Source organism: Gavialis gangeticus, unplaced genomic scaffold (genome assembly GCF_001723915.1).
Source record: "Gavialis gangeticus isolate Ggan-Ray unplaced genomic scaffold, GavGan_comp1, whole genome shotgun sequence".
In the NCBI taxonomy this organism is placed as follows: Eukaryota; Metazoa; Chordata; order Crocodylia; family Gavialidae; genus Gavialis; species Gavialis gangeticus.
In genome coordinates this window covers 207,274,878-207,286,133 of record NW_017729032.1, presented here as the reverse complement: position 1 = coordinate 207,286,133, position 11,256 = coordinate 207,274,878, and the positions used below count along the sequence as shown (strand labels likewise).

The following is an 11,256-nucleotide window of genomic DNA, read 5'->3' as shown; positions in this document are numbered from 1 at the left end:
CCAGTCCCTCCAGAAGTTCCCTGACTAGATCCTCACTGACCCTAGGTCTGGGTGTGCCTCCCCTGGGGCCTACAGAGGTCCCGGTGGAGGGGGTGACCTGGCTCCTGCTCAGGAAAATGGAGGCAAAGAAATTGTTAAATAAGTTAGCTTAGTTGTCTGGTGTGACGACCAGATTTCCTAGCGTGAAAGAACTCATCTTAGTTGATGAGTTCTTTGTTTTGTTCTTCAGAGACTCTCTGTTTATTAGTGATAGAGCTGGTTCTTTATCCAGTTAGATCTGGATGAAGTTTTCTCTCTGCTTGGTATACAGACCCTGATAGTTTTAGCACCTTTGACTTAAAATAGTTCCAGGCCTCCCCTGCTTTCAAGTCCCTGGGATCCTCAGCTGAGATTACAAGACTAATTAGTTGCCACAGTCTATCACTTTTGTCCTTTTGAAATTGGGAACCTAGGTTACAGTCCTACTTTTGTTTTCCTTCTATTTAATTTCAGTGGGGTTGTCATGGTCACTTGATCAAATGCTATTTTCTATAACCAGCTCCTGTTTAATATCCTTATTGTATACAAAACCCAAGGCTAAAATAGCAATATTTCTTGTTGCCTCAAAGACTGGGAAAGAATTTTGTTGCCTGCTACATCCAGGAGTATTTGAGCCCTATTAGCTGCATTTGTTCTTGAGTCTGTAACTGAACAGTTGCTGCCTACACACGTGCTCGTTTGTGTTCTAATTAGAACGCATTAGAGCAGATTTGATTAACTGAGTCTGCTCTGCCTTCTAATTAGAATCCTCCAGCATTGCCTCACTGTCACATTTTTTAAGCCCCCATGCATTTTACAATGGCCACAGGGGTACTTTAGCTAAACCTCATTAAACGAGGTTTAACTAAAGCGCCCCCACAGCCATTTTGAAATGTGCAGGGCATAGAAGACTGGTAGGGGGTGCATGGGGGTGCATGTGCCCCCCCGACAGGGCCAGTGCCCCCCTGATGGCCGACAGTGATGGTGTCAGCAGGGCTGGTGCCCCCCTTGACAGGGCCACTACTGGCAGTGGCTTCTGTGGGTGCCCCCCCTCCCCAGATTCAGGAGGCACCAGTCACTCATGGTGCAGGGGCTTAAAACACATGATGGTGAGGCATTTTAATAACTGTGGCTGTGTAGGAACTGCTCTAATTAAAACACCTCCACTCCTCCTCACCTCTGAGCAAGTGTATAGGCAGCCTTAAAGTCTCCCACAATGATACAATTCCTGGCAGAATGTAATAACCTTACAGACTTCTCTGTTCCAGTCAAAATACAACTCTGGGGGCTAAAACTCTACCCAAACAGATTCTATTTTACCATCCTTTCCCAATGGGATTTGATTCAAACAAAGCCTCTCTTATCCATGTTACCCTTTCTTTTTTCTTTCCACCAGATCATGTCACATAAGTTAGTCCCAGAAACTACACAAATAAATGATTCTAGCATAAGGCACCTTTTACACCTTATCCAGCTGGCTCTGTGGCTTTAATACTACCAGTTTAAAATCAGTACAATTAAAACATTGCAAAAACTGTGCATAAGCCAGTGCTGAGCATATCTTTCAGAGAATGAATGAAATGGGAGGGGACATAGGCTTGTAACGTTCCCAGAAAACTGGTGGCTAGCTTCTTGAGGAAGTTGCAACCCGGAAATTGATTACTGCTGCAGGAAACCCTTTTATTTCCCCTTGCTTTCCTCCAAGTGCCTTTTGAGGTTAAGCTGTGGATGGCACTGTAATATTAACAAAGCTGTGGATCCTCACATGTAACACTTTTCTTTTCACCATGGACACATATTTATACTTTAAAAGCTGATTTCTGATAAAAGTGATTTTTGCCAGTGAACAAATGCCATATTTTCCCACTGTGACAGGCTCAAGAAATGCAGCTATGCTGAAGGAACAAGAACATGGAAATGAAGATCAAGCCTGCCTGTCAGTTGGCCACCGTTTGCCATTGGGCTAGTGTGGTTAGGGCACACCAGTTTCTGTAGCCAACAGCACACCGGGGAGTGATGTCACTAACATTGATGTCCAGTTTTCTCTGTTCCCCAGCTGAATCAAACAGGTACCCATTGGGTTAACTGGGACCAGCATTAGGCATAAGTCTAGTGAAAAGCTGATACCTTACCAAGTCTGCCACCCCATCCCTGACTACTAAGCCATAGTGAACCAAACTAGCTGCTAGTGCAAAGAAATGACCACTACAGTTTAGTTACATTCCCCTGAGCCAATGTAACAACTTGTCTTAAAGTTATAAACGCTCTAGAACTTGAGGCCCTGATCCTGCAAGCATGTATATATGTGCTTATAACTGTATGCATACAAACAGTCCCACTGGAATCAGAATGCATAAAGGTAAGGGTGTATGTAAGTTTTTGTGGCATTGGGGCCTAACACAGTAAGAACTGAAGTTTAACAGCCCCTGCAGTTCTAGGGATGGTGAAGATGTACTGAGTCGTTATGTATATTTCTTTGGTTACAAAAGAGACTTTAAAATACTTTCACTTTTAAAAATACTCAGCCTGATGAAGATTATTTGTACCGGCAAGCTTGCAAAGAAGAATTTTCCCAACTATTCAGTTGGTCTAATGAAAGATATCAGATTCACCCAAAGAACCCTGTCTGCCTATGTCTTTAGATTAACATGGCTACAACCTATACCCCTTAAAAATACTTTTGCATTTTAAAACACAATGGAAGTTTTAAGAGTGTTTCAATACCTTGATAAAAAGATCACCCAGTGAAAGGCAGTCTGTTGATCTCTGGGTGTTTAACAGCTACACAAGAACAGAAAATGTCACTATGGGCATCTTTTGAGCTGTTGACTGTCAAGGATGCATCAGGGAAAGCAACTAACAAACCTGGCAAAAGCTGAGTGGTAAACACTGACATTTTAAAATTAGTTTACTGAAAGACACTGGCCGCAAACTTTTGCTTAATTATAGCTTTCTTAAAATGGCAGTTGTGGAGTTTTGATGAATGGAGTAGGCTAAAGCCTATAACTATTTGTTTTGTTTTCTAAATCCTACTTTTTACAAATACCACTAATCCAACTTTTTACTTTCTCATCTTTTCAAGTGAATACAAAAACAGTGGCTCAGCAAGAACATTTTATCTTTTATGGTGAAAGAATTCAAAACTCTTTACACACTGTAAGTGAATACAGAATCACTGAACTGGAGCCTCTTGGTGCTCCTGCATTCAATTCTGGACATCTCAACATAAGAGGCATCATGACCCAGTGCAGGGAGTGTTAGTCCCCCCTGGAAAACTGTTTTCTGTTTTTTTTACCAGAAAGTTTTTAATCAATAGGATAGCAGTCAGGGAAGAGCAACACAAAATGTAGGCCTTTGGAGGATCTGACACATAAAGAAAGAAAACGTAAGAGAGTCCCTTTCCATAAGAGATTTAAAAAAATTGGTTTTATTTTGTGTCAGAAGACTTTAAAACATATATATATATATATAAAATTTAGTTTTAAAGTCTTCTGACACAAAATAGAAACATTTTTTAAAAATCTCTTACGGAACAGGAATTCCACATCTTCAGCTCACTTCCATATATATATATATATGGAATTTCCAGCAGAACAGGAATTAAAGTTTATGGCCCGCTCTGCTTAGTACAGAAAGGTAGGAAAGGTGAGGCTGGGTATCAGGTTAACTGTCCCCACAAGGAGGAAAGATAGGTGACGTATTGGGTCTTTCCTGTGTTGCTGCCTCAAAGTATACCACGTGGGAATAACATTGCTGTACTAAGATTGACACGTACCAATTTAACATCCTAGTCTCTGTCCTGTGGTGCAAGTAGTGCTGACTTCCAGCATGCCAGCACTTTGGATGACAGCAGCTGGGGTATGGGCACTCTGATTTTGTTCTGCTGCTGACTCTGCAGGGGCTTGCCCTTCTTTCCTCTAAAAGCATTTTTATATCTGGAACATAGGCTCATTTGCTGCTTGGGTACTGGAGTGCTGGCTCTTCTGACTCTCTCAGGGTTGCCTGGTGCCAAAGGTAGTAACCATCTGAGATGCCTCGACCAGCTGGCAGAACTAGAATCACCCTGAAGCATTCAAAGAGCTGGAAAGAGAGAGAAAAGGAAAGATCTTTAATGTTTATCCTTGCAAATTCCTGCTAAAGGAGTCTACAGAACCTTTTCATATGCGGGCAGTTGCTATATATATGCAACGGGTTAAGATCCTTTACAGAGATGAAGGGCCACAGCTTTAATAGGGAAGGCCTATTTAGTTACCTCATTTTTCACTTACATTCTAGATTTACACCTGTTTAAACGAGAAGAAAATTTGCCCTACTGTTTCAATTGTGACTGTTGTGCTTTTTGTCTTTTGCCATGCTCCAGTGGAGATGCTTTGAGTCACCATGCATAGTGACTGCGATCAACAGTTCTGTGTGACATTTATGATAGTTAAGCAAATACCACTAATCCAGCTGGTGGACATGTGAGGTTTTCATAGCCTCCAAGAGTACAATACAAGAAACTTGCTACCACAAGAATACTTCCAGGTTTCTTGGATTAAAGGCTCCAAACTACATGGGGTATGTCTACATATTCATTAATGCACTTTTGCTGATGCACATCAAATTTAGTACCTCCATTGTGAGGTACTAGAAAAGGTGCTTCCTGCTATGCCATAGTCATCTTTGGTTTCTTCACCCCTATCCTGAGTCTGTGCAAAATTCACATGACCTGTATCACTCTGCAGCTTGGCAATTGCCTTTTGCCATTGCTTCATGAGGCTGCTTGACTGAGATCTCCTCACCTGGTTGTAGTGGCCCCAGCTCAATGGCTCCCTTGTAGTGGATTGTCTGTCTACCTGGTTATCCTTTTATTGCTTTTTTATATTATATTGTCCACTGCTCTTATTTTAAGCTGCCTTCCTGTCCATGTTTCTTTAGCTATCCAACCCTGGTGGTCTTTAATGTATACTTGATGTACCTTTTATTGTGTAGATAAACATTGGAAGACATCCTGCATTCAAATTCTTTTGTACTGCCCTGTTTAAATTCTACTATAATGAACTGTAGTCTATTACCTGATTATGGTGGAACACATATCATCCCTTGCAAAATGTGCTTTCAGTTTCCTAATCATAATTCCGGTCTGAGTTTCCTTCAGAAGTTCAGCTCTCAAACTGGAGCGGATTACTGTATCTGCACAGTATTCACTGTTAAAAGTGGATGTCTATTCTAATCTTTTCTGAGATTTCAATCAGCATATTCTTTATATGTCTTGAATGGTGCCATGTATACCATTTGGTGCCCCTGCCTAGCTGGTAGATATATTCCCCAGCTAATCTCAGGCATGCCTTTATCTCTAGGTATCTGGTTGGTGGTTTGCACAAGCCATTATCTGGGATCTGAGGGGTAGCCAGGGTCAAAGCCAGAGGGTCAGAGTCCAAGCCAGGTCCAAAACACTAGACGGAGCAAGGTCAGAGAGCAAGCCAGATCATATATCTGTGAGAACTGACTTCCAACAATCCAAAACACGAGGCAGAAAGCAGAGGTCGAAATCTGAGCAGGGTCAGCAACAAGTGGTCAGATCTAGAGTTAGGAGGCAAATGCAGGGAAACAGTAGAGGAATCCAAGGACAGCAGGAGCCTTGTTGTCCAGATGGCTTCCTGTTTCATGGGGAAATTTTATATAGGTTTCCTGGGAAAATTTCTATAGGATCCATTAGGGGCTGGGAGCCTCAGGCCAAACAAAGGCCAGTGACAGAAAGCCTTTCCCCAGTGGTGCCCCTTTCCTTGTCACTCTGCCTTCCATTGTAAGCTGTGGCCTGGTGTCGGGCTAAGCTGGTGCTTGGTACCTGAGCCCCAGGGTTGGGTTTTGGGACCAGGTCCTGATATAAGCTTATGATGTCAACTCTAAACTTTTTGGGACTTTTGCTTAGCCCCCTTTGAACAAAATCCCATCTTTCACACACAGCTCATTCCTCTTCTGGAATCTGTAGGAGGAAATCTTTGGTGGCTCCAATCAGAGGTAGTGGAACTCTACATTTTCAGTAGTCTTCAGAGCTGTATGTGGGGCCTTTCTGCAACTGCAGCCTGCCCTCCAGGTGAGTCATCTCCTGGAAACGAATCCTTGCATACTCTGCTGAAATGCTACATGGACTCCACAGCTGATGTTTCTTCTCCCCTCTTTTGTTGAAGATATTCTGGTGCTACATTTTGGTTAAAGCCATGGCTTATATTGGCCTGCTGCCTAGCAATGTGATACACTTCTGTGTCAACTCAAAATCATAAAGTCTCTTATCAACAGACTGCATATTCCCCAGAAAAGTTCTATTACATATCAACAGTATTTGGTGGCATGTCTCCAGTCTAATATTGCTGTTTTCCAGTTTTGCTAGGCTAATATGGTTATACATTCCCATTAGAATCAAACTGGTCACAGGCCTAACGGCATATCTGCAAACATGGCACCAGAGCTTCAAACTGGATAGCAGTTGCAATGCTTGTGCATTGAGAATGGTCTGGATCTGCTAAGATCATGCTGCAGAGATTCTCCACTTCATTAGACATCTTTGTATTCTCAGTCACTGCATGTACTGCTGCCTTTTTCTTCCTAATCTACCTGCAGCAGTAGGATGTAAAATGGTTCTTTTCCCACCCTGCATGGAAAACAGATTTTTTTCAGCCTCTTTTGCTGCAAACAGACATCATTTTTTATCCCCAGGATAAACCATTTTGTTAGGACGAAGTGCAATTATATAGACAACCATGTCCATTACCCTGGGTTAAATCCTAAAAATGTTTCACAGATAAGAGATAGTAACAGTTTACCCTGGGATATTACAAATTACATCTGTACAGTTTCCCAATGATTGCATCATTGAATCAACAGCAGAAAGACAGCAGTGTATTCAGACTCCCCTTAAACCCTGATAAGAGGGGAAATTATAAGCACAGACAGAAGTGCAGGTCCTTGTTGTACCTCATGAAACTTCCTGCAAAGTGTCATGAGTTACAGCAATCTCCCAAAAGATGTTCACTATTGGGTCCTGGGGGTTAGGGGACTGAGCTGTAGTTTAGAGTGGTTGTGAAACTGCAGCCACCCTCCCCTAGTCTCACCCCTCTCACCTCCCAGCTCTGCTGTTGTCTTCAGAACAGGAGAGGGGAAAGTGTGTAGCATGAGGGAGTTCATTCTGGGGGTTGCCCACCCAGTACTAGAGGGTAGGGTGGGTGGATTAGAGCTCCAATCCACCTGCCCTACCCTCCAGCGCCAGCTGGTCAATCCCCAGAATGAGCTCCTTCCACCCTCCCATTCTGAAAACAGCATTGGAAGCAGGGCTAGGTTGTGTCAGCCCAGCTCTTCTCCCAGTGCATGCAGATACATCTTAATGAAGGGGCTCCCCTTTGGAACCCCTTCATCTGAATCCTCATGTAATGAGGGTTCAGATTGTCACAGGAGCAGGCCCTTTTAAAGCACTTTGCAGCCATGTACTTGTGTTAGATTATGCCTGTAGAGCTCTTTCAGGGGCCAGATAGGGCGAAAATTGTCACTTCTGTCTGTGCCTTATGTGTACATTCCAATCCTAGGATTTTTTTGTTCTGGATCAAACACAGGCACAACTTTTCCTGGGACAAATGCAATATCTGTTTTTAGCCTTAGTGATGTTTTCTACTATATATGCACTAGACCATGATGCCTGCATCTCAGTCTGTCTTTCTCTGTGTCCTCTTTCCTGGGCTCCTTCATTAGAATCCTATATACTAGTGACCTTTGTTTTGATCCCTTCTCTGGAAAGTTCAGCTGTCTTTGCTATTTGGAGGCATTTATCTAGATTTAGGTTTATTTTTCTCAACAATCCCATCTGTAAATTGGAAGCTTGTGTCCCACAAAGAATCCTATTCTTAATTAGGGAATCTTTAATGTCTTCAGAACTACATGTGGTAGCAGAGTTTGCAACTCAACAAAGTATTTGCTTCCTCTTTTGCTAGTTGTTTGAGAAGGGGTTGGATAAATAATTCAGATGCCTCTAAAGCCTCAGTCTTTCTGAAGTCACAAGATTCTTCATAGACCTTTATCAGTTGTTCCCATATTTCAAGCACTGTTCTCTCATTCAGTTCTGGTCCTTTATTCCCAATGGAACAGCGAAGAACGGTTTGATCTTCATGCCATCATCCTGCCCTCCAAATATGATCACCTCTGAACACTGACTCAGTTTTTGCTTTCATGCTTGTTCAAGGCTTTTTTTCCTGGTGGCCAGAGTCCATTCATGCTGTTTGCTCCCTCTGCAGGTGTTGCTCTGTTTGTTTGTTAATCTGCTCTATATTTTGCTGTGGCTCTTGCCAGACTGATCACTGCCGCCATATTTCATATCCCCAGTTCACTTGTAGCCAACGGGCAAACAGCATTCTCATGGTACCTTTCTACCAAACACTGCAACGGTGGTTTAAGTAGGTTTTGGTTCTAGAATCAAAGATTTCATGATCAGCATTCAGGGTTTAGGAAGTAGATCTGGCTGGTTTTAGTATTTCAGCAGAATTAGAGACAAGATCCAGCTATAGAGTTTGTATCTAAAGCAGCTGAAGGGTGATGGTGGGGCTAGTATTCATATCTGAGTGATTAGACAGGGGTGATAGTTCCTCATGGGAGATAAGTGGCAAGATCTGACTGTGAAAAATGCGGGAGGGGAATCTTGATGAACTAGGCTCAGGCACTTATACTTAATTATTCATATCTATCTAAAATTAAGTGTATGACTGTATGTCTGAATGTATCTTTGCTTATAACTCAAGAATGGGTGGTCCTATCTATTCTAAACCTTCCAAAAATCACTGAATACCACCCAAGGAAAATTATAGGTGGGTTATTTTTCACTTGGCCCTTTTGGGGGCTTCAATTGACTGGGATTACTTCACTTCTCAGATAACAAACTGGTACCACTCCATTCTGCATGCAGTGAATTCAGTTCATTTGTCATTATTATATTGATGCTTGCCTGTTTTTTTCGCTCCACATTAAATATTAAATGTTAAATATGTTGTACTAGGTTCGTTAACAATAAATAAACTTTTTGACCTAAAGATGTTGTACTAAGTTTTTTGAAAATAAACAAACACTGCAATTGCAAAAATTACAACCTGGGTGACGAACGGGTACTTCAGCTGGTACATGTGTGTGTGTGCGTGTGTGTGTGTGTGTGTGTGTGACACACATGTTATATATATAAATAATTAAGTGTAAGTATGATCCCATCAGGTACTGTAGGTTTCTTAGAGCAGCCCCAAGCACATGGCCTCAGTCTCTCTGTCTTGGGAGTGCTGCTTAGCTTCCACTCAAGGCCACTCTTGGCCATTATAAACTGTGTCATTCCGGGCTTTGGAATTCACACAGAACTGGAGTGAGGGGCCAAGACTTACTTCCTGGCAGTGTTTCCAACTTTCCAGGCTCAACAGGAAGGCCCCAGAGACACAGGTGTAGTCTGGAGGTATACTTTTCCTCAGTTCTTGGTGAGTCCAAATCCATGTCTAAAAGTGACAAGTAATTGGATTCGTTACTGACAGAATGAGTCTCCATTGCAATGGGCAAAACAAATTTTCTGCTTTTGATTTTTGCTTTCATAATTTATTTTCCCAAGGCCTCAGGTGACAAGGAACAGGAGTTTAAAATGATTTTCATGCTCACTCTGAAACGTAAGTGCAGCATTAATGATGGTTCTACTTACCCTGTTGAAATGTCCTGTATCCTACCCTGTGTAATGAAGGGGAAAAAAGAACATTTACATTTCAGTACTGACCCTTATATCATGCTGTGTTGCTAGGGTGCTGCTGCAGGGCACAGCTGTATTTTGGACACCTGAAAACCGATTCTTATCTTGAAGCCCACCAGTACAGAGACAAGCATTCCACAGGCAATCAATGTGGGCTGGAGATGCTCCTTAAAGCAAAACCAAACCAAAGCGGTTGCTCCTGCAAGTTAGGAATCTTCCCTCATGTGCCATAAGAAGAAATCTTAGGAAGCCGCTAGGAAAAACAGATGCCCTATAGAATATTATAGGAGTGTAAACAAGAGGAAAAACTGCATAAGGACTCCGTTTTATAGGTTTCAATATCTGTACCAGTCCATCATACTGTTAGCCAGGTGACCACTGCTTAAGCCATAGCATCGTCCTTCCTTTGTTTTATGTGACCATAACTGCAGAGCTAAAGCTACACTTTCCAGGGAATGGGACTTTTGCAGAACAAACTTATGTCTTCTCTTCCATTTTCCCATCGATACAGTACCCATGGCTAGCCTGTTCCCATATTACTTCCCTGTATAGGCCATAGCCCAAATCTAGTTCTACTTTTTAGATGAGCAAGTAGCACTTATGCAGATAATATAGCTATGTCAGTGACACTTGGGCTGCTTATACAGGTTTTAGACACTACTCCTCCTTGGAAGGTCAGAACTTTATGTAAGTTTTCTTTTTTCAAAAATAGAGGAGGCCCTACCTTTTAGCCCAAAGCGTAGTAGTAATGACATAACCCGAGGAGTCAGAGATCTAGTTTTCAGGTCTTTCAGCCTGAGGGGGCCTGTACTATATACCTACCACTTCCCAAAAAGTTCCCTAACTCCCCTCCCTTCCTCTCCCCACCCCAGCTATGGGCTAGACATTGCCAGGAGCACCCTTCAGCATCCCTTGTTGAAACTGGCCCACTGGGTAATCAAGATGAGAAAATATGTGAACTCAGCCAGGAGGTGAACAAGGCAAAGGAAATGTAACTCAGTGGGCATGTCTACATGTGCATTTTCGCTGGCTTAAATTTACATGGGGATAGGCCGGCATCTACATGTTAAAAAGCATTAATGCTGCGTGTGGACTTACTTGGGACTAAAGTTAGTCCCAAGTCAGTCCACACACACAGTGTTACTGTACAGTAAGGCACCTACACGTGTTACTATGCAGTAACTAATTGGGCGTAAATTTGATACCCGCATAATGTATCAAATTTATGCTCAAGATAGCATAAGTCGCCATATTTACTGCACAGTACAGGTGTTCATGTGTAGACACATGCCTGTACTGTGCAGTAATTTCGGTTACTGCGTAGTAAATGCGCATAGGTAGACATGCCCTGTAAGACAGACACTGCCTTGGAAGAGAGGGGTCCTAGTTTCTGATCTTGCTGTAGTCCTTAAAAAGGCAAAAGCTATCCCACTTCTATTTATTTTATCCAATGGCTAGTAAAAGCCATTTTACTAGCTGTAAACTAGACTCGCCAGGGGAGG

The 11,256-nt window shown here is 42.4% G+C and overlaps 1 long non-coding RNA gene across 2 annotated transcripts in view; it reads right to left on the bottom strand.

The window, feature by feature from the left end:
- Window positions 1-11,256, bottom strand: part of LOC109303319 — a 24,250-nt gene that overhangs the window by 2,070 nt on the left and 10,924 nt on the right. Inside the window, exons 1-3 of one of the 2 annotated variants that reach the window (XR_002099052.1) lie at window positions 9,710-10,799; window positions 3,794-4,098; window positions 2,743-2,799 (exon numbers count right to left, since the gene is read on the bottom strand). This is a non-coding gene — a long non-coding RNA (uncharacterized LOC109303319). Of the gene's footprint in view, window positions 1-2,742; window positions 2,800-3,793; window positions 4,099-9,709; window positions 10,800-11,256 lie in introns of those variants that run through there. The other variant, XR_002099051.1, reaches the window with a different exon arrangement.